This window comes from Parus major, chromosome 7 (genome assembly GCF_001522545.3).
Source record: "Parus major isolate Abel chromosome 7, Parus_major1.1, whole genome shotgun sequence".
Taxonomy (NCBI): domain Eukaryota; kingdom Metazoa; phylum Chordata; class Aves; order Passeriformes; family Paridae; genus Parus; species Parus major.
This window is the reverse complement of record NC_031776.1, coordinates 9,484,587-9,507,586: the sequence shown is the minus strand read 5'-3', so window position 1 is coordinate 9,507,586 and position 23,000 is coordinate 9,484,587. Positions and strand designations below refer to the sequence as shown.

General features: G+C 39.5%; 1 protein-coding gene across 3 annotated transcripts in view; it reads left to right on the top strand.

Moving 5' to 3' along the window:
- Positions 1 to 2,436: 2,436 nt before the first annotated feature.
- Positions 2,437 to 23,000, top strand: part of HECW2 (HECT, C2 and WW domain containing E3 ubiquitin protein ligase 2) — a 167,102-nt gene continuing 146,538 nt past the window's right edge. For all 3 annotated transcript variants that reach the window (XM_015634347.1, XM_015634349.1, XM_015634350.3), the window contains exon 1: positions 2,437 to 2,517. The gene's annotated coding sequence lies outside the window, so the exon portion shown is untranslated. The remainder of the gene's footprint in view (positions 2,518 to 23,000) is intronic.

Genomic DNA, 23,000 nt, shown 5'->3' with positions numbered 1-23,000 from the left:
GAGGGTAAACTACCCATTGCCTCAGTGCGTGGCTCTCAAAAGTTATCCTCTTGCTTGCTAGTGCAGTGTGTGGGCACCCACGAAGACTGAAGTAGCAATTCCTCCATGGAATGTGTTTATTTTCTGGTGTGCACCCTGCTCTATTCAGGTTCAGCCAGAGTTACATCTGAGGAAAACGGGAAAGAATCCTAACTCACACCAAAGATGTGGAAACTGTTAATAAAGAACTGTGCATGTAGCATCACATATAATGTGACTATGTCAGGAAAGCATGCATAGAAATCAACAGGTTTGTAAGCACTGAAAAGATGTAGTGCTGAATTTCTACAAATACATTAGATTTCACTATTGTGATAGCCACCATTTATGTTTGGGGGAAGTCAAGAAGATTCATATGAATTAATGTTTTTGCTTAGTGGACAAGAAAATTTTCAGTATCCATTTCCAGGGAGATAAACATGAAAATCCAATGCATTGGATTTATGTACTTTTTAATTTGACAGATGAGAAGTTTTAAGTTACAGAAAGTCTTCACTCTTGTTATACAGTCAAAGGGTTTTAACAGTTTGCAAATCCACTGAGAATAATTCATTAGCTAAAGGTTTTCATCTTCTGGGTTTCTCATCTTAACATCAAAAAATGTCATGATAACCAAAAACAAAGCACAAATAATCATAAACGTTATGAAACTCTTGGCACTGCTCTTTTTTTTTTTTTTTTTTCTATTTTCACCTTGTTTCAGAAAGTAAAATAAGTGTTACATTCCTGGAGCCAAACCAAGGTACTGTTGAAAAGGGAGATGTGTCTACAATGTCCAAATAAACACTAACCTATATATGATCATCAAAATCTGATCCTTTAATGTAAGTCAAATCATTTATTGCAATTACACATCACAGCTGTATACTCCTCAGTATAAGGAATCAGGGAAAATTTGTGTAAGAATAACCAGCTGCATGTTGTTCATCTGCACATTAAGCATGTTTAAACTACTTTGGGCCAATGTGCCAAAAGGTGTGCAAGCCACAGAAAAGAAACAAACCAAAGTTTTAAAGCTTCAGGTAGGTGGAAGAGTGTCAATGACTTTTATAGCTTGACCTACTTTGGAATCCAGCCGCATGCACTTGTATCTGGAGCAGTTCCTCTAGTACAGAAGGGCTGAAGAGCAAATTCCCTCCTTCTATTGAAGCCCAAGCCCACAGTGCCATGGGCTTCAGTACAGAAAGGATCTGGAGCCCAGGGCTTTGAGAATCCAATATGTTTACTTTTTATTTTGACATGCATTAATTTAATGTAGTTGCCATCTATATATATTCTGCAGAAACTGTGTAGAAAGAATACAGAAACACATGTAGTTTCCCATATATTTTTTTATTTATATATAGTAGAAAACAGATGTGGAATACAAAGTAGTGATGACTGATGTGCTCCGTGGTTGTGGGAATATTTTATCTTAATATGATATAGAGAACAAAGCATAAGGTGTTGTCTCATAATAATAACCATAACCTTGATAGTGTAAGAATATGTCCATTTTCTCCTGTTACTGACATTACCGTGTTTTTGTTGGGCTGTGATTCTGCAGCGTTTCACATCTCTCTTCCTCTAGATTACTACGTGTTTTGTACATATTCATGTATTTTAAGTTTTCATTTCATTTGTGGTTTTTTTGAAACCACATTTTCCTATGAAAACAATCTTGAATTCATTGTGATGGACAAAGCAGAAGTGAAATTGCCGAAAAAGTAGGGAATGTAGAGCTGTCGGCTCTGACTGCTGCGAAACAGACGGGTAATTGGCACTGAGGGGATGTGGAAGGCTGGCTCATACTCGCGGCTGATGACACCGATAGCCGTCAGTGCAGATAACTGTGTGTGACTTAAAAAAAAAACAACACCCCGGCGTTTCAAAGCACCACCTCAGTGGCGCTTGCTCGTCAATAGCGGTAACAATGTAGCAGCCGCAGGAGCATTTCCCTCGCTCCGCACGGGGATCGCTGCTCACCCGCCCGCCCCGTTCGCTCATTCTCGGGGTTGCGGACCGGGGCTCGCCGAGCGGATCTGGGTGCGGGCCGGGGTCCCCTGCGACACGCTGGGCGCTGCACCCGGGGCCTGGGCGGCCGCATCCCTCTGCCTTGCGGGCGGCTTTGTTACGGGCTGCCCGGCCCCGGCGCCGCCCAGGCCCGCGGGGCTGCGGCCTCGGCCCCGGCCCTGCCGCCCCCACCCACGGCCGTGCCCGATCGCGGGGAAGATGCCGGCGCGGAGGCGGGGGCTGGCGGAGGGGCGGGGGGCGCGGCCCCGGCGCTGAGACGGCGCGGGGGCGGAGGGCGGCGCGGGCGCCCCTGCGCGGGAGGCGCTCGCCCCGCCGTGGGCGCGGAGGGGCCGCCGCCACCGGCGGGAGCCGCGTGCCGCAAGGACGGGGTGACTCCGGCCGCCGCCCGGCTCCGCAGCGGCAGCGGGAGCCGCCCTCGCCCGGAGCCCGCCGCGGGCGCGGAGCCGCAGTGCGCGCCTCGGCCAGGTGAGTGGGCGCCGGTGCCCGCGGGAGCCGGCCGCGGGGCTGGGGACGCGGCGGGGCCGGCGCGGAGCTCTCCGCGGGCGGCGGCGGGGCCGCGGCAGGTGCGGCACCCCCGGGACTCCGCTCCTCGCCCCAGCGCCCGCCGCGGTGGCCCCGTCATGCGGGAGGCTCGGGCGCCACGCTGCCGCGGAGCCCCGCAGGGTTCCGCTCGGCTTAATTTCTGTCGGTTTTGGGCCATTAAATTATAACTGGTTTCCTGCCCGGGGAAGGCGTTCAGCACTTTGTGTGCCGCGTTTATTTCCTCCGGGCTGTCCCCCTTCGCCGTTTAGTGTATTTATTTATGTATAAGGCTGTTCTCCAGATTCTATATAGCACTGTCCGTGGTGGGGAAAAAGGATCACCGCAGTTTTCAAGCGTGTTGTTTTCGAAACAGGGGGACTTCATATGTGTTTCTATTCCTGTATGCACGAAATACAGCACAATGACAGTATGTGTGTGGGGAAAATAGGTTTATATTCGTGTCCTCACTGTTCTGTGGATTGTTTGTTGATGTGGAGATTTTGTTCTTTTCTTAGTACGTTTTTGGTTTTTTCTCTTAACCTTTTGCTAGTAGCACATCACTACAAACCAGTGTGTTTGAGAAAAATGAAATTCTCTTTTGGCTTGTATGATGCCAAAATAAATGAGAGTGTGGTATATGTAGTCAGTAATAGAGTTACATAATTTATTATCGCTTATTTTGTTCCTGTATATATGTCAGGAACACGGAGAGAGTATTTATAATTATTTTTTCCCCTCCCTTTTCTGGGGTGCTGTGTGACAGAGTCTTTGCACTACACTACATTGCATTAGAATATTTGCGAGAGATTCGGCCCTGAATCACTCCTGTACCCGAAATAGCATTGGGGCCTTACCTTGCTTTACTTTGTTGATGTCCTGGGCTGCTTCCTGTATGCTCCAAAATTTGTAGATTTGTAGATTTTTTTTTTTTTCTGCCACAACAATTTTATTATTTTCTTACTTTTTCAAAAAAAAAGTAAGTCAAACCTTTATAAATATTTCAGTAGTAGTTATGCACAGCGCTAAGGTACAGAAGGAAATCTGTGTCATGGACAAATTAAAAAACCTTCCTCCTATAGGCAGGTGAGCTGTTTGCTCACGTATTGGACTTCTTTGGAAAAAATGTCTTTATAAGATGATAATATGTGGTTGCAGCATCAGGCCATAAGGCATGATGTCATTATTAGCATATGAAAGGAACAAGCCTAATGGTTCCTGTCAATCAACACTGCTATTCAGGCTCTAAATTTCCAAAAATGTGGTGGTTGCTTTTGTGTCAGCTGGAGCTACCACAGTGGATGTAGAGTCTAATCCACATGTGTGTATCTATCTTTCTGTCTTTTAAAGAGACACCTTAAAAGGTGCTCTGAGATTCCATGGAGCTCATATGATTGACTGGAAACCACTTTTAAACTTCTGCTTGGTAGTAGTTTAACTTGACAGAATTGTAGATGAAAAGCCTCCTTTCTGTCCATCTGTCTTTATAAAAACAGCCTTCTGGTGATGCCAGAGCAGAGCCATGGTTTGTTAGCACTATGGATTTAGTTTGGCTTCAAGCATTTGCCAGCCTCTGCAAGGACCCTCTGTCTTCCTTAAAGACCTATTGTTTTCTTGCTATTTGTTTTTTAGAGTGAATTTAGCTAATGGGCATTTCTGTTTGTTTTACACTTCAGTGTTTTTTCAAACCTGGAAGAATGCACAGTGTTGCACCTATAAGAAACTGTATGATAGTACAGTGGCTGCTAGCCAGAAACAATATACTGTTTTGTCAGACTTCCTGAGAAGAAATTGAATGAATTTTGTGTTTTCCCCCTTTATAAGATTAGGTAGTAATGCCTAATGGAAAAGAAATTAACTTTTTCCTTTATGTGCCAACATGCTTTAAACTGCAAAGATTCAGTATGCTGTAAAATAAGGGGGATTTCTATGTATGAGACTCAATCTACAGATTAAATTCTTGAATAATTAAGTCTAATTCCTCTTCCTTTTTTTTTTTTTTCTTTTTAATCTAACTCAGCATTTTGTTCAAAAACTCCTTCAGTCAGTGGCAGAATGCTTAGGATATTGCATTTTCTCCATTGGCTAATGAACACCTGTTCAGGTAATGTTACTGAATCATTAAAAACGAGATGTAAATGATGTGCTTCAAATGTAGCAGCACGTTCAAAATCCTTTCTTTGAGACTGTATCCAAAACACTGCCTTTCAAAGCATGGAGTGCTCTGACTGGCTGAGCCTGATTTTGTCTGATCCTGCTGTCATTATGCATGGCATGGCCATAACCTTTGTCTTCACATTGTCCCTTGCTAATCAGAGGGGGAGAGGCTGGAGTGTAGCTACCACCAGAAGGAAGTGTATTAATTTCATTGCCAACAGATGGAACAGAATTGACTGTTTCATGTAGAAGTTCTCTTACCTATCAGGAAAGGAGACATACTCCTGCAACCTTGGGAGCGTATGTTTTGGTGCTTTGAAGCTACTTGGCGTTATGTGAGGTGTTTCTCTAATTATATCGGGGCCCTTTGGCAATTGAGAATGACATGATCCATTATTTTGATATTTGAGTTTAGTATCTGAGAGAAGTTCCTTGTAATTTCCATTGAAATTGGAGTAAACTGCATAGTTTATGTATAATTTATTATACATCACTATGCAGGGTGTATGTGATGTGCCTCCACAACAACTTGTTTGTGGTCAGTTGGAATATCAGTGAGGAAAAGGCTGAAAATCCATCTCTGGCAGTAGGAGGGAAAACAGTGATACAGCTTTGTGTAGCATGGATGTGTGTTACAAGGACACATCTTTGTGGGAAGTAGGATATGATGCTAAAATACTGTAGTACTTGCAGAAAAGTTCAAGTAGCGCTTTTTGGTTTTATGTTTTTACAGAAACACAGACATCGGTGCTTGAAACGTGTCTTTTCTTAAAATTGAAGGAAGTTGTGGAGCAGTTGCATGCTCACTTCTGCATAGTTGTGTTAAATGGCTGTGGTTGGATTGTGAATTTTCATTGGAAGTGCAAGCCCTGACTGTTTGTTGGAGGTGGTCACTCGCATTACAAGTGGATGTGTTTGTTATCCCTTCCAGCACATAGGAATCCTGTAACTTTGTTGTTTTGTTAAGTTGGTGTTAGGTTTCCAAGTTCTGCTGACAGGATGAACACGTTTAGCTTTTGAAGCAAATGGGAAGTCACAGCATTCATTTCACTCCATGTTCCCTTGGAAAGCTGTTCTTTCTTCTCAGGATACCTGGTAGTACTGGGGAGAAAATGACAAGTGTCCCAGGCTAAGTTTGGTTTGGATGTAGCCATTGGCTTGTGCCATTATTTTCAGTTTTGTTACATTTGCACAGTTTTGTGTTACAACTGTATTTTTCTTTGATTGGAGAGGACTAGAATGCTAATAGCAGTTGCTTAATGAACAACAATACTTGTATTTCATAATTTGTTTAATAAATTTGTCATAAAGTAGGCAGTTTTGAAAAAAATAAACAATAATTATGTTTGAAAGAGAGATTTGAAAGAGGATCTTTTCTTTGACATGTAGTTATCAATGTTTCTACATGGCACAGTTGCAGCTTGTGTCTGTGAAACAGTAATAGTGGAAATTAATTTAGAATTGAAGTGTGAGTCCATCATTATTTGACCAAAAGACTCAACTAGTGCAGTCAAACCAAACCTAACAGCACAAGTAGTGCATTATTTGTACTTTAGAACTAAGGAGATACCCAAAAGTGGATGATTGATGGGTCATCTGAATTATTTCCTTTTGGAGGGGGGGTTAAGGAGTCATTGTGACATAATAATTGTTTGGGGCTTTGTTCATGGTATTAATGAACATGAAAATGAAGAGAATGTTGAAAATAAAGACTAGGATGTTGCAATAATAAAATAACTATTGTTGAGCTGTTGTTTTTTGATGTTGCATCATAAAATCGGAAGACAAATGGAGGAGTTTTTCATGCAGTGTTTTGGTTCAGATTTCTTGAAGTCTGTGCCTCCTTTCATTTGTGAAGCTGTATATACACACACATAATTTGATTTTATGACTTCCAGTCATAAAAACTTTAATAGCATTGTCAATATCCCTATATGCCTTATCTTGACCACCAGAGAAAGATATTAGGTAACAAAAATTAACATTTTGATAAGAAGCCCACCTAAATATTGCATGGAGGACAGTCAAATGTGTTTTGTTAAGTGCTGTGGTGGCCAGGATCCATTGGCTAGGATCCACTTGAAAAATCAGATTAAAAGTTTTTGTGCTTGACAAATCCAATGTCATTAGTTTAAAAATTCCCTGAAGGATAGGATTGTAATTAGATGAACCCAAAGTATAGAGCAGTAAATTTCATTTTCTTCAAGGCATGACCAGCAGCATCTTTAAAAATGAAAACATTGACTGATCCTTGTCAGATAGAGTAGCCACAGTAGGAAAAAAGAGTTTTCCAGGAATAAATGCGACAGCTGAAGCTGCAGCACCTCATGGTGAGTGGAGTGGATCAACCATAGACTGATAGGAAGCAGTGTGGTCTGTAAGGATCCTGCTGAAAAAAATGCTCAAAAATGGTAATTCACTTGGTGCCTCATATAAAGGGCATTGGATATTACAAGCTGAGCAAAATAAAGTTTAAAAAAATTATAAAGCCAGCAATGCCCTTTGGATCTTGACTGTCAGAAAGGTCAGTCTTTGAGTGATTCCTTAACCTCACTCTCACAAGAGCATGTGAGCTTCATAGTGCTGGGGTACAGCATTCCAGCTTCAGAAGTACTTGTTCAATGGTCTGTTTTCTTTATTTAAGAGGAATTTTTAAAAGGCCAGTCTGCTTGGTTGATCTTATTATTCTCCTGCATGTTTACTGATTTGAATCTGTTTTGAGCTGGTGGTTTGATAAAAGAGATTTCTCCTACTAGAAACAAGGAGTAGAGATGTAAATGTATGATCTGTAAAATGTAGCCATAACTACATAAACCCATATTTTATGTTTCTTGCTTCATTGCTCTAATAAAAATGTCTACATTGTCTTCACCAACATAAATATCATATTAATGGAAGTAATTTCCAAAATATTTATATTGTGAAGGAAAATAAGAAAAATACAACTAATGTGCTCTCAGAGTCTTGCAGAACTTCCCCTGAGGAAGGTAAGGAAAGGCTGAGGCTGTACCTGCTGAACCTGAGTGCTGTCATAGGGTTGTGGCACTGTCCAGGTGTCAGAGGCTCCCTGGCCTGCCTTGGGCCAGTGTCAGCAGCTCTGATGGAGCACTGCTAAGGGACAGCCATGGGCTACGGACTGTCCCAACATGGATTAGGGACAAGACAGGCCTGTTCCGTGAGAAATGTGGGACAAGGGCATTTAGTGTGTGCTCTCCTGCATGGCTTCAGCATCTGGCCTGTTCTCATGCAGGTACAGATGTAGCCCCAGAGATGCTGCTGCATGTGTGTGGATTAGAAAAAGCTCCAATTGAATGCTCTTTATCTAGACAAAAACAGGAGGCCCCTGTCACTTAGGAGAAAACAACCCTTAAGGAAGTTTGGTGCATATTGTTGTTTCATATCTGTGTGTCTGTATAAAAAAATAAATATATATACATACACACACACACACACACACACAGACATTGTTTCATATAATAACCATCTTCTTATGTTTTGAATAATGCCATGTTGAGCAATTCCCAGACCTTCCCAAAATGCTGTTAGGATCTTTTAAGTGTGTGTAGCTAATTATCATAATTGGAGTAAATGTCACAGTTTGTGATTGCCATACATGGTGTTTTAGTGTCAAATGTTCACCTAATAATCTCTCCGTGTGTAGATATGACATCACTTCTCCGTTTCATTTCCTAAAATGTGTTTTGACTTCCTTTGAGTAAAATACTACTTTGACCTAACTAAACCTTTATAAACAAATCCCATTAACTTGAGTGTGTGCTGTCAACTTGCTCTGAGCTTGGGTAATATGTCTTATGTTGGGCTGTTGACAGGCTGATATTTTTCATTATGGAGCTATAGGTTAGTGTAGAGAGCCACTGCAAAAACCCTGGTGCTGCTGCTGAGCAGATGTAAATTCTCACACTCCTTAATGTTCCACAGAGCTCTTGATTTTTCCCACCTCTTGCCTTAGTTTCAGTGTCATATATTTAGTTGCACTGAACAGTGTAGATCTATTTTTTGTTCTTGATACCAAAGATATAGGCTTTTTCATTCTTGAGAGAGAGGTTTTAGGCGTTTTTAAATCTTTTGAGGCATTGTATAAAACATAATGTAAATATTGCAAATTATGGAAGGCTGCTTTTTATAGAGTGGATTTATGGATACCTTTATATTAAATAGGTAAATAAAGTCAAATTGTCAGACTTCATGTTCTAAGTGGTGGACTAATCACCAGTTTAAAATGTTATCCTTATTTTCATTAGTTGAATTTGATTGGCTGTTTTTTGTTTACTTTATTGGGTATTTGGTTCAATTTTGCCTGGTAGTTTAAGAATAATCATTTCCAATGAGATGTATCTTTTAAAAACTGGCTCACTGTTTTGGAAAAAATCTTTGCTTTTTATGTTGTTTCATTTCCTCTTTATACTGATGTTGATACTGACTGTGTACAATGACACAGATTTAAGTATGGGGTTTCTGCTTAAGGTAAGTCAACAGGTAAAAGGCTTTGGCTTAGATACACTACAAATAAGTCTGGTTTTGATTTATGTTGAGCTGAAGATATGCTTGCTCCATCTTGATAGGGTAAATCACTAAGTGCAACAATTAATTGCCAAGGCTTTTTAAGAACATGGAAGTCGGGAGGTTTTTAAACCTTGCTTATGCTTATCTTGGTTTTTAAAGAGTTTGAAATACTATAAACAAAAGAAGTGTGTTCAACACCTCTTGCCATGAACTTCAATTGTCAGCTGTACAAAGGATATATGAAGTCAATATGAGGAAGACTAATGCATCTGTTCAATTTCTCTTTTAATGGGAGAACTGCCATGGATTTGCTTGAAAGAAGCTTTTTTTTCATATACTGCTGGGTTTTGGGTTTAAGTTAGTACACTTTGAATCTGTTCATGGAAGAAAATATAAGTCTCAGGTCTTGTGCACGTCACTGGGTCTCCTTTCCAAGGTTTGTGTTGTTATTGTCACTATAAAAGAGCTTCTCTTTCTTGTACTTTGATAAAAATTCACCCAAACAAATGGGAGATTGTGGTGGAGGAACAAAGCACAAGCATTGATGAACTCTCAGTTACTCGGTCTGGAAAAAATCAGAAATACTTCTCATTAAATCTTTCTTGAGTGTGATTTCAGGGGTACCTTTTGCTCTCATATGTGGATGTTTTTCTGACAAATTAATGTGTTTTTTAAATTAATGACATCCCTTTATTAATGTGTAAGAATAAGTTTAGGCTATCTGTATATTAAAGACGTTGTTATCTGAAATACGCATTGATTAACCACATATGAAATGTTGTGTGTTGACCTAGCGTCTTACCTGGTTATGTGTCATTTGGAAAAGAAAAAGCAGGATTGAAAGAGCAAAGAATTTAGCTTTCTACAGGATATGCTTCATGACTTGTGGCTGTAAGTCAGCTGCAAGCAAACATTATTTGTCAAATAATTATTTTGATCATAATTTGCAACCCTAAAATAAATTGATTAATGTTTATTCATGTAAGTAACCCCATGAAAAATCAATATTGGAATCATTCCTTGTTAGTACAGAGCAAGTTGTCTCTCCCTGCCCCTGCAGTCTGGACAGCAGCAGGGCCAGGACAATTAGGATCTGTGGAGTAATACAGCAGAGGCTGCTTTTGTGTCTTCCTGCTGCTGAGGATAGCTGGTTCTTTTGATCCTCTTCTATCCAAAATACGTTTGGAATGTAAATCTCATTTGTTACCTCTTGGGAAACCAGTAATGAAATCTTTTACTTTCAGACTGACGACCTAAGACTGGTGTGGATTGCTGAAGGCTAGAAGTTGCCTTTTAAAGGAGAACAAAGTAAAGGGAAGTTTTGCATCCTGTGGATAAAAAATGAATCTTAACTGAGTTCTGTGATGGATTATTTGAATAAGGGAAAGTGGTCTTGTGTATAATAATATTGTTGTTGTTTTTCTTACTGTTTTCATACTTGCTGAGATTTACTGAAAAAGGAGATGCTTGTATGCCTGGTTCCAGCTAATCTAGATGGATATAATGCTTAATTGGCCTACTGTGATTTACACTTCTTAGATCAGGCCAAGTACAGTTTAAATTGTTGAGTGGATTAACAGGACATAATCTGCTTTGATTGGTGTATCTGATCAGTTTTCCCTCATTCTGTGCAATGTACTAAGCAACTGGTTGAAAAATTTGGTGAAATGTGGTTTTCTGCAGAAAACCAGCAGAAGTGTTGCATGATACATTCACATTTCCTGTATATGGGGAGAAAGTTTTCTCCTGCAAATATTCTACTTTGTGGATATTTATGTTATTGCATATGCTCTGTGATCTTTGTAAAATGTTAGATAGATTTGAGTGAAGACATTTTATCTCATTAAAATGTAAATAGATGTAGTAATATTTTTGTAGGTCTTTACTTAAAAGTTTAGTTCTTGTCATTACTCACCTGAAATTAGAAACAGTTCATGTGTGATCTCTTAGAGCATGAATGTTCCAAGATGTAATTAGGTGCTATAGCCATATTTTCACCTGCAGGTGGTATTTCACTTATTGATAGTTTGTAATAAATAGCATGGCTAGAAATCTGAGTTGAACAGAGTATCACCTATTTTACAGTTAGAAAGAATTGAATTTTAAATTCTCAATTGATTGAAGTTTTTATCCATCATTCACACATGGAAAAGTCCCAATGAATAAAGAGCTAGAAGTGTTTATAGCACTGCTCCTCCTGGATTTCGCAGAAAATTTTTTCTATAGGCTTTTATAGTGGAAAGGTTGAGTTCGACTGTGAACTGTCCCACGGGTGTGTGGATCTGGCATAATGCAGTAAGGAAAGCCCAGGATTAATGCTCAAAGAACTGGGGATAAAATGCCCTTGGTTGTAAGGATTCAGCTGTGGAACAGTTGCCAGATCACATTAGTGAAATCTCAACTCCTGCAAATGCTTCCAGATTTTGAGTTTTGAGGAAGCCCTTTCATGACAAGTGATGTCTCAATGTGAAAAGCTTCCTCTTGCTTCCCTTATCATAGAATCACAGAATGTTGAGGGGCTGGAATGGAACTTAAAGACCATCTAGTCCCAACCCCCAAATTTATCTCACTTTCAAAATGCACACAATAAAATAAACAGTGCTTCCTTAAATGTTGCAGCCTCCATGAAACCTGTTTAGGACTTCACTATTGCTTTTGATTTATAAATGCTGTAATATTGGTCTTGGGGGTGGCATAAAACACCCAACATACATCTTCCTGTCTGTTGAAACTTAGGATAGGAATGTAATGGATCCACCCAAAATCAAGCTTCCTAAGTATCATACCTTCCTAGAAATAGTGTTCTATAAAGAGTTAAGCCTAGCTTACCCTCTAATTTTTGAATGGTAGTTCTACCATTATGGAACAGATTATTTTAAATTCAACTTCCTAACTGTAAGAGTCCAAGTGATTTTATGTAATATTACATTGTGAGATTCTTTTCCTCCTAATTATTGCTGGTGTGTGTTTAAGGAGGTATTTTAATTGGAAAACCACAGAACTCTAATCAATTTAAGCACAGAACAGGAACAATTAGTGTTTTAAGACTATGTGTTCTGAAATGTCATGTATCCATTATCTTAAAATTATTCTTTTGATTACTTTCTTTGAAGTTTTCCTATCTTATCATCTTGTATGTCCCAAAGTGCTTTCTCTTCTGATTTCCTTCCTCTACCACTCTCTCTCTCTCTCTGTTTTGTCTTCAGGCATCTCTGCAATTATCTTGTCATTCTCATCCCTCCTCAGACCTCCAGTAATTTTGGATTTCTGCAGTTCTCTGCATGCACATTCATACTCATGGCTTTTGTCATCCTTTTCTTGTCCTTTTTGGTTTAGTAAGGATGGGAGCCTGGAGAATGAAGTTTTGATTACCCTTGCAGAGGGTAATAGAAAAAACCCTGTTCATTAGAAAGAAATATTGTAGTTGTTGGGGTCACCTCTGAAGTCAGCCATCCTGGCCAGCCATGGGACTGTCAAAATGTGAACTAAAATGAGGGTTGTATTCACAAAACAGGGGACGTGATTAGAATTCAGCTCTGTCTCCCTTTTTCCTGGTCTGTAGCAGATGCCTTGGGTCACCTTTTTTATCAGCTGCTGAACTCTGCCGGTGCGGTAACATTTTTTAAAGATACTGCATCTGAGAGACTGAAAGTCCTTGATGTCAGATTTTCTCCTGTGTGTCAGGAAAGGGTGGCACATGGGAGCTTTTGCTTTCACCTCCAGCAGCTTCTGTGCATTGGCAATGAGGAGGAATATTCACTTGAGATTTTTTACCCCTCTTCCTTGATGGAAGAGTGGGATGCTGCTTTCCAAAACAAGAAAATGGAGCAAGGACTGATCAGGATCAATCTGCAAACTCATTTGCTTCAGCTATGCTTATGGCTTTTTTTAGCAGTTGGAGTGAGTTTTACTGTTTTTTTATAGAACTTAGCCATAAAAGATTAAGGTTAGTACCAGGACTTTTTTTAGTCGCTTCAAAAAATTAAAAATATAGTGGTATGCCCACACACAGAATACTAATTTTAGTTCAGATTTTTTTAGCAAAATCATGAAATTGTTAGAGCCATTTCTGAGCTGAGAACACATTTGTAAAAATTTTTAAATGTTTTCTGCATATGGTAATATTAAGCATGAGTCTAGAATGGTCCATGATGCTTTATTAGGTTTTGATAAGTAATTTTGTCAGAAACCAGGAGCGTGAGTAATAAGTAAATGTACATGATTTATATGTACTTTAGGCAGAAATTAGTGTTACAGAAATAGAAGCACCACTAATGAGCAGCAACTGAGGTACCTGAGTAATGAAAACCCTTATTGGTACCTTTTAGGATAGTAATACTTGCATCTTCCCTTTGACCTCTTTGACACAAACTGATTTGTTTAAATTTCTGGACAAAATAATTCCTCTGGTGCTTAAGATGTCCAGAAACTTTCTGTATTCCCTTTTGCTGTTAGAATACCATGATTAGCATCAACACTTAGAAACTCTGCACAGTCTAACTTCACTGTCATAACTGAGCTTACTGAAATGTGTTCATGTCTCAAATTCTGCATTTTGATGCTTTTGCCTTTCCTGTTGAATATTTTTGCTGGAAGCAGCTGCTCACAGCAGAGAATTTAAAAAGCAGCTGTACAAAGATTTCCAGTCATTAACTTGTATCAGTGTTCTCTGTTCCTCTGGAGTGCCCGGGTTCATATGTTGCACTTGGGCTCTGGTCTTACTTGAGGCACAGAACAGTGGGCCGTGCTTTTGACTTGCTGTTGTACTTGATGGGAATTTAGCATTGGGTAATGCTTAAAGAGCAGCAAAGGAGTGGCAAAGTAACATACTGGGTACATAACTCATACCAAGATCAGCTAGTAAATTTAGAACAGCCTTTCTTTTTGGAATGTGTGGAGGCAAACAAGCAGTTTCAAGGGAGATGAACCACTTCTGCAAAATCACAGTTTCATTGTAGACACTTGGTATAGCCTGGTACTTAACACTGGGTTGCTCTGCAGTTATACTTGGTTGCCAATTAATAGCTTTGTACTAGGAGATAGAAAAGTAGAGGGAATGGGAAGGAGAGAATTTTGAAAATGTAGTTTAATAAAATGGACTGGATCACGAAGATTAAAGAATAGCACAGGAAAGCATCAGGCTTATTGAAAGGAAGAGCAATTTTAGCAGGATTAATTTGTGGCCAGCCTTAACAAATCTGTACATTTTCATTTGTTTTCGTTAGAAGCCTGGGGTGTAAGCTGACTAATTGTTTACTAGTTAGGAAGTGGAAACTGCAATTGTTTGGGTCAGTGGATGGAAGGTTTGTCATCTTTTCAGGTTCAAAAGGAGCCTCTGAGATAAGTATCTTGAAACTCTTAAAGTCAGAGCATTGAATTATTGTATTTCCAGTTGCATGACTGTTACCTTGTTCTTCTCCATGCAGTTTTGTGAGGATAATTAAATAGCCTGATGTTTTGAAAAATTCCAAGGAAGATGTGTAACAGCTCACACGCAGCAGACATCACAATGTTTTTTCTATTAGCATGCAGTGGCCCCTACTCTCCCTAGGGCTACAGGAATGTATTAAACTTTTACTAATGGCTGTGTTCAAGGCCAGTCCTTATTACAAAAGCAAGAGAAAGAACTCAGGGGAAAAAGAAGAGGCAGAATTTGACTAGAAATAGTGTAACTCTTGGTTCCCCAAAGCTACCTTTAAAAACAAACCCAAATTGTTTGGTATTGCTGTGAGAACCTTTTATTCTGTCTATGCTTTGCTTTCAGCATGGAGGTGAAATGATACTTGGCTTTGGAAATACTGTTTTATGTCAATGCATCCATGCAGTAATTCTGTGGAAGGGAGGACTTTTCCTGCTAGAGGAAAGCTTTGGATAACTTAATCATATTTCAGCCTCCTGACAAGTTGCAGGTGGTGCTCTGGCTGCTCTTCCAGAGAACAGTGACTCATCATGACCTACAGCATGGTTAAGGTACAGGTAAACTCACATTGTGCTGAGTTTTAGATGAACTAACACGTACACTTGAGGTTTTTTCCACAAAGTTTTTAAACAGTTAAATGCACTCAATTGTGACTCAGTAAACGTTGTTCTTTTTTTGACCAAAAAGCCAAGCTTGTTAAAATGCTTCTGGATTCTTTAGTAGAGGTCTTTAAAATACTTTATATAACTTACTGTAATTGTTTCATGAAGTGTTTCAGAATAAAGAAAATTGTGAGATAAAACTTGGGGCGGGGAGGAGGAAGAGAGGATTTGACTAAGAGGAAGAAAATAAAACAGCTACTATGCTTGGAAGGAAAAATAAGTAGGGATGATTTTGCAGTTTTGCATGTTACTGAAGACTGTTCACTTTACAATACTTTTGTGACATGCAAAAATTTGTTGTAGGTGTGGGTGAATTTTTTTGGTATTGCAAATTATTTTCTCAGAAAAAATCTTGCTTTGTTTCTTCTTATAAACAAACCAAGCAGTCACAGTATGCTTCTAGTAATTTGGTGGGAAACAAAGTTTGTATCACTGGCTATGATTGAACAAGGCAAATTTGGACCTAATACCTAACTGGTGTCCAAGGCATTTAGTCTTAGTAGGAGTATGGAAAAAGAATGTTGGAGCTCATCTGGAATGTGGTTGTAATGCGTGTTTTTGTCTTGCTTCTGTAGTGTGTGCACAGTATAAACCATAATTGTTTTTGAAAAGTTCATTTCTTATTTTAACTTCTCAAGATTATCTGTTGCGGAACCCAAGTTAAAGTAATATTGTTGGCTCCAAGTCAGGATGATTGTGGTTGTCTTTTTTTTTAGGGAACACCCTAAGTACTATCAGATAAACATTTGTATTTTATATATATATATATATATATAAATTTATGTTAATTATAGTTTTCAGAACAAGAAATTGTATAAGGGAATTTATGTAAGTTTAATATGTCTGTTATAATTGATCTTTAGACATGTGAGAGGAACTGAAAAGCAAAAATTAAATTTCATATCAGACACTGAGGTGGTATTGCAGGGCTAATTTTTGCACTCAGACTTTTTTCCTCATTTTCATATGGAGCTTACAGGCAGAGGCTTAGTGCAGGACTGGAATTCTGCATTATAATATTTATTAGAAAGTGTGTTTATCACCCTTCAAAAGGTGGCTACTTCTGTGGTAGAAATGTGGGACTGAAAATTGGGGTGTTACGGGAAACTCAGGTCAGAAGGAAGGTATTGTCCGTGTCTTGAAAATGTTGCCAAAGAATTGTTGGCCAAAATTGAACACTGAGCAATGAACCTGTGTTTTATAATGGAGTGTATTTAAGACCTGAACTGTTTTGAAGGTGAAATCCCAAATCATCAAAGCATTGAAGCATACTTTTCAGTCCAGTTTGGCAGAATGCTGAAGTGCCTGCTTATTTCCATAGATGCTTAATCAGATGCCTGGGGGAGAGCTGCAGTTGCAGATGTTGAGAAATTTAAGTCAGGCTCCTTCCTCTTTTGAAAATCAGCTCTATTTTTACAAAACAGAATCCCTAGATTATCTTTTAAAAGCAGGTTCTTGTAAGGATTTTTTTCCCCCTAGAGAAAAGGTTTTAAATAAAAAAAGGACAGAATTTGCTTTTGAAATGGAGAAATATGAGTGTGGATGAAATGAATACTAGAGCTTTCCATCTTTGAAATGACTTTTGAAAACAAGCACAGAGAAATTTAAGTGTGTTATTGCTCAGAATATTTTTGTTATTTTCTTTTTGATTGCTGTAGATGCCTGTGTATTAAAATGCTAATTTTTTTCCAGGTTAGCCTTTATTTACAATGTGCAGTTTTTGACTGACTCACGCCTTGTGTGATAGGCCTTACATGAAATGCAGGTGGATGATCTTCTTTGTGATTTATATAGTGTTTGGTGTTTAATAGGATTACTGGGGCTTTAGCCTGAGGTGCTGCAAGTCAGTAAGTCAGTGTCAGCTTGGTGCCAGGCAGGTACAATACTGATCACAGGGGCATTAGAGTGAGCAGCTGTGTGCTTAGAAACCAGCAGCAGAAGTGTGGTCAGTAATGCTTAGGGCCTAGCTCTTCTTATCCTCAGACAGTCTGTGTAGCAGAGAAAAGCAAAATAATCCTTTATTCCACTCCCTGCTCCCTAGCCAAAACATAAGCTGAAATGCAAACCAAAGATTGAACAGTCTAACTGGATGAAATAATCTGTTTCTACACTAGATGTGAACATCACCAGTCAAGTGGATCCCTGTTTGTTTAAAGTGTTTTGCAGATCATCTGGGAACTTTTGTCTAAGAAACATGGTTTGGGTACTAAAAGGGACCACCTTCTTCATGTGATTCACAAGAACAAGTGAAGAAACAAGTTTGTAGATCAAGAAATGGAGACTCCAGAAAGAAATGCTGTTCACAACCTTTATATAAGTTCTTCCAGAGATAAACTGAAGCCTTCTCTTTATGAACACATCATGTGACAGGGATTCGTCCTCTGCTTTTCCCAGTAAACAGTTCCAAGGTTCAGCTGCAGTTACTGCTAGGAAATTGCAGACTGTTTCAAGGTTGAATTGATGCAGCTTTAATTGTTAGCTGCTGGATCCTATTGCATTACTATCAGCAAGTTTGAAAAGGTCTTGCTACCAGATCTGCGTCTCAGGGAGTAAGTGCTTATTTCTGGTAATCAAATGACCCATCAGTCTTCTCTTCATTTAGCTGACTCGGGCAGGGCTCCCTGAGACTTCAAAAATGGAAAAAGTAGATGGGAGAGGAAAATAAATAGCATATAATGATAAGAGCATATGATGTGAAGCAAATAAGATGATATCTATGAAAACATATCCCACTGCAGAGACAGAAACATTGAGAAAATCAAGAAGATCTTTAGGTCCTTTCCCAAGCCCTTGAAGTCCTCCACGTGAAACGGTGCCTGGCGTGGGTGGTGGTGATGCCAGTGTGGCTCTTAGCCAAGCACTGCTTTGCAATTTTCCATGATTGCCTTTGAAGCAAAGACCATAAAACAGGAAGGTGTTAAGAAAAACTTACAGCTTGGCTGGGACACTGGGAATGGTGCTTCTTGGAATTAGTACTTAGGATATTAATCCACATTTTTTGTTAAGAAAAACAGAAGAATTGTCCAGTGTATAAAAAGGTTTAAATACTTTTTTTCCCTACAACAGTATTGACTTCCCTATACATCTGTAACCAGTGTTGATTTAAGCTCTAATTTTGGGGCCACTTTTGTGCAAATTTCCATTACATGCAATATGGATACACTAAGTCTGCTTGCACAAAAAGTGCTGTTGTCTGTTGTAATCCTCTAAATTTAAGGATTTGTGAGGTAGCAGAGGAAGAACTAAGAATAGCTCTAGAAAAATAGTGATTGAAGGTTGCTACTACCAAAACCATTCATCCAGCCTGCAGCCCACTCTCTGTGTGCTCTGCAGCTGTGCCAGAAAATATGCTGTATGAACAATTTGGACAGTTGTGGCCTGTTCTCTGTTTTTTGGCTCAGCCTCAGAGTGAATCAGGAGGTGTGCACATGTCTTCTGGCAAAATACCCATTTCAGAAGTGCTGGGGGAGGGCATGTAACCCAGTAATTGTGTCTGGGTGTCTTTGCTGCACACATGACAGTTCAAGGGACAGAGGAAATGCAGGATTTGGTCTTCCATTGGTACTGGAAGAATCTCAGGTGTCTTGTCTAGTCAGGAAGAGTGGGTATACTGCATTTTCCTTCTGAGTGCAGATTGAAACTTTGGCCTTGTTAGGAGATGGTACTGAATTTCACCTCCCCAGGAGCTGTGTATTTGATGGGTGCATTCTCCAGCCTGTCATGTAGAGAGGCAGAATGGTTGGATTGAATTCTGTCATTAGAGCCAATTCTGTGGCAGTTGCTGCGTCTTCAGGACCTCCAAATGGACCTTGTACAGTCTTCAGGTGTCATTTGTCTTTTCACCATATTTTAAAATTTATTTACTGCATTCCTCTGTTTTCCTTGTCTTTCATTCTACCGTCTTTCCTTTTGTGTCCTTTTAGCTTCTTCCATTAATTATTAGCTCTGATCCCACTGGTGTAGCATTTTTTTAATTTGAAAAATATGCATCTTGGCTGATGATACCTTGAAGCAAGACAGTAAAGGCTAAAGAATGAGTGGAAACAAAGTTTTCTCATTTGGAAATTAAATGCCTAACTAGGATCTCATAAATTTTAATTTTTCTGTGCTTTTTCTTTGAATAGAAGCTGGATTTTGGCAGTCGGGTGATATTGGTGAGGATGTCCGTATAACACAGGCCACTCAGATACCTGTTTTTCCTTGGCCTAAGGAGTTAATAGCACACCATTTGATGCTGTTACCCTGCAGTCATTTAGGTTGGAAAATACCTTTATGATTCTGAAGTCCATCCATTAATCCAGCACTGCCAACCCCACTGCTACACTGTGTCCCTATGTACCTGTTCTATACATCCTCCTAATACCTTCAGGGATGGTGACCATTTCCCTGGGCAGAGGGTTTCAATGTTTGACAGCTCTTTTGGTGAAGAATTTTTTCCTAATATCCAATTTTTACCCAATATCCATCCTCACCTGATGCACTTTGGGAGCATTTCCTCTTGTCTATTCCTTGTTAATTGGGAGAAGAGACTGACACCTACCTGACTACAACCTCCTTTCAGGTAGTTGTAAAGAGAAGTAAGGTCCCCCCGAATCTTCTTTTCTCCAGGATAGACTCCCTCAGCCACTCCTTATCAGATCTGTGCTCTTCACCAGCTCCAATACCCTTCTTTGGACATGCTCCACCCTCTCAATGCCCTTCTGTAGTGAGGGGTCTGAACTGAACAAAGGGTTTGACTCTCACCAATGCTCACAGTTTTAGATAAATTCATGCTGCTTTCACTCATGTTGGGTGTCTTGTCTTCAACTGTGTCACCCTAAGAAAACAAAAAACATGTTGCAGAACATTGAAAGGAAGAAAAAGCCTCATTTTTTTTTTTTTGTGTGGGGTTTTGTGGTGTGAATAGTACAGCATTGTGGCATTGTTGAAATTAGGAACTTGCTAATTAGTTAAATATGCCCTAAGCTAATTTTATTTCCAGTCCCTAAGTATGCATGTGTTTGGTGTAGAGCTGTTAGGGAGTAGAAGGTGAGTGTGTTGGGAAGACAGGCCAGGGAGGTGCCAGGCTTCTCCCTTGCTCCATGAGAACCCGTATCACTGGGTGGAGGCAAACCATTGGATGGATGTCTTTGCCTCAGAGGGGGGAGTAGAGCACTAGAAGCAAACATTTTTAATAGCATTAACTTAGTATTTTATGTTGGTACTGTGTTTGTACATACTATACAATATTAGAAGCTCCGTGTTTTTATGAAATCCCAAAGGTATCAGGAAATTTGATGCACATGTAGCTCAATGAAGCTTTGTTAGCTGAAAGCCATTTTTTTGTTGATTGGGAGTCTTCAGTGTTTCTAAGTCTTGTGAATGTTCTCTCTTTTTACTTGTATATCAGTAGGAGAAATGGACATGCTTCAAAGTACTGCAAAAGCTAATCCAGCTCGGACAGAGTCACCTTTGTCTCCTCTTGTTTTGTTTTCAGTGAAATGCAAATTGGCTTTCAGGTTGATGGTAATACCACAGACACATTGCAAAGAGAAGATTATATAATAAAGACTGAGTGTGTGTTATTTGATAAACTTAAAGCTTTGGTCTAGAAGGAATTTTGAATCAAACTATATAAGCATTACAATGAAATGCAGGTGAATGTGAAATTTAACTCAGGGTTAAGCTTCAGAAACTTTTAACTTGGATTAAGAATTGAGTGATTTTAAAGGTTAAGAGAAAAAGGGTAACTTTGGTTAATGAACTGTTTAATCAATGTGTCAGAGTTCCCTTTGCTTTCTTCTGGAATCATCCTAGTTTGTCAGGTTTCTTTTCTTGTTTGGAGAAACTCAGAACCCATGTCTAAGATTTGACAAGTTTTGGATAATTCATTAGTCTGCTAAAAAGTGTGTGCTGGAGGATTTGGCAATTGACTTAATTTCTTCTTCAAATTAGTATGTTGGGAGATAACAGACTAATATGTTCAGTATCATTGTAAAGATAAACTAAAACCATGATGAGCTGTGGTGCAAGAAAATACAGTTGTATCAAACTGAGGGAAGGTGACCCATCTCTTTTAAAACTCCCACTAAAACTGGTTTTACTGCACAATTGGTTCTATTGGCGATTCTGAACCTGAGATTAATGATGATTGACATGGCTTAACTAAAGGTCTTTTTGGCCTGAAAATGGCAGAAAAAAAAAATAAAATATCTGTGTGGTGTTTCTTTTTCTCTGTGACTTTTTTTTTTCCCTGTAGGTGAGGAATCACATTTAACTGTGTGCTCCTGATTGCAGTCTGTAGTAAATTTGTGAGAGTTTCACAGTAACAAGATCAGACAGCGAATCAATCAAAGATGTTCTTGTGTTGGGTTTGACTTTTGCTGCTGCCTGTGATGTGGCTTCTAATGCATCAGCAAAGATGAGTTCTGCTTCTTTATCACTGAGATACCAGATAATTGTTTCTGTCAGGATCTCTGGATTTTCTGTGTGCTTCCCATCATTGAATGAAAGTCTATATTAACCCTCACTGCATGTTATGTTAATTTTTATTTGATGTTGGGTTTTGATTTTGTAGATGTCTGAAATTCTGTGGCATTGCTCTGATTTCTCAGCATTTTACGTCATCATTTGTTGAGGCTAATGGATAATGGATAACCTTGTAAGTGCCACTTCAGAGCCTATGCAACATAAAGTGATTTAGAGCTTGACCGAGAACGATACCCTTTGTCCTGAGGATTTAAAATCACAGAATCATAGAATGGTCTGGATTGGAAGAGACCTTAAAGGCATCCCATTGCCATTTGCAGGGACTGCTTCCACCAGGTTGCTCATCGCTGCTCCTCCCTGGCTGTAAATACATCCAGGGATGGGGAGTTCACAGCCACATGTTCCAGCGCTGCACCATCCTCACACTAAGGAATTTCTTCCCTATATCTAAGCTAATTCTGTCCTCCTTTGGCTTAAGGCCCCTGCCCTGGTCACTAGTCACCTGTGTCCAGCTCTCTTCTGGGCCCCTGGGACTGGAAGGCCTCCCCAGAGCCTTTTCCAGACTGAAGATCCCCAGTTCTCTCAGCTTGTCTTTATACTTGTTTGTGGAGTTGAGAATTCTCTATCTGAATCCAGATTTTCTGACTAATATTGTCTACCACTCTCTACTTGCTTTCCAGTTTAAATTTTAGGTGTAGTGATATGCATCTGAATTTGGGTACCCACTGACCAATCTCTATACGTGGATGATTCCTGAATCATTTCCCATTAAAGTTTTGTTCTCTGTTCCAAGCAGTGGAATATTAAGCCCATGCTTTGTTTTTCTGGAGGTCTGCAGTGGTCCCCACTGCAATTTGTGGGGCAGGATCACCATAAATACTCCTAGTTTGCTAGCATGAGGTGTTTCTTTTGTGGAACGCTGTTTGTGTAGTGCTTATAGTGGCAATGCATGCTGCTTAGTGTAAGACTGTGTTCCTCTAATACTGGATAAGCTTTTAAGAGTTATTATTAATCCTTAAACAAAGAAGAAGCTACAGAATTAAAAAATTCAAAATGTATGCCTGTGTCCTTCTTGGGAATGAGTTCCATCCTGCCTAACCACAACAATTGTGTCTTCAAGTCCTTCTTAACCTGGATTGTGCTGTGATTCTAGTAAGGATGCAGAAAAAGCAGCTTTCCACAAATAAAACTTAGAAAAG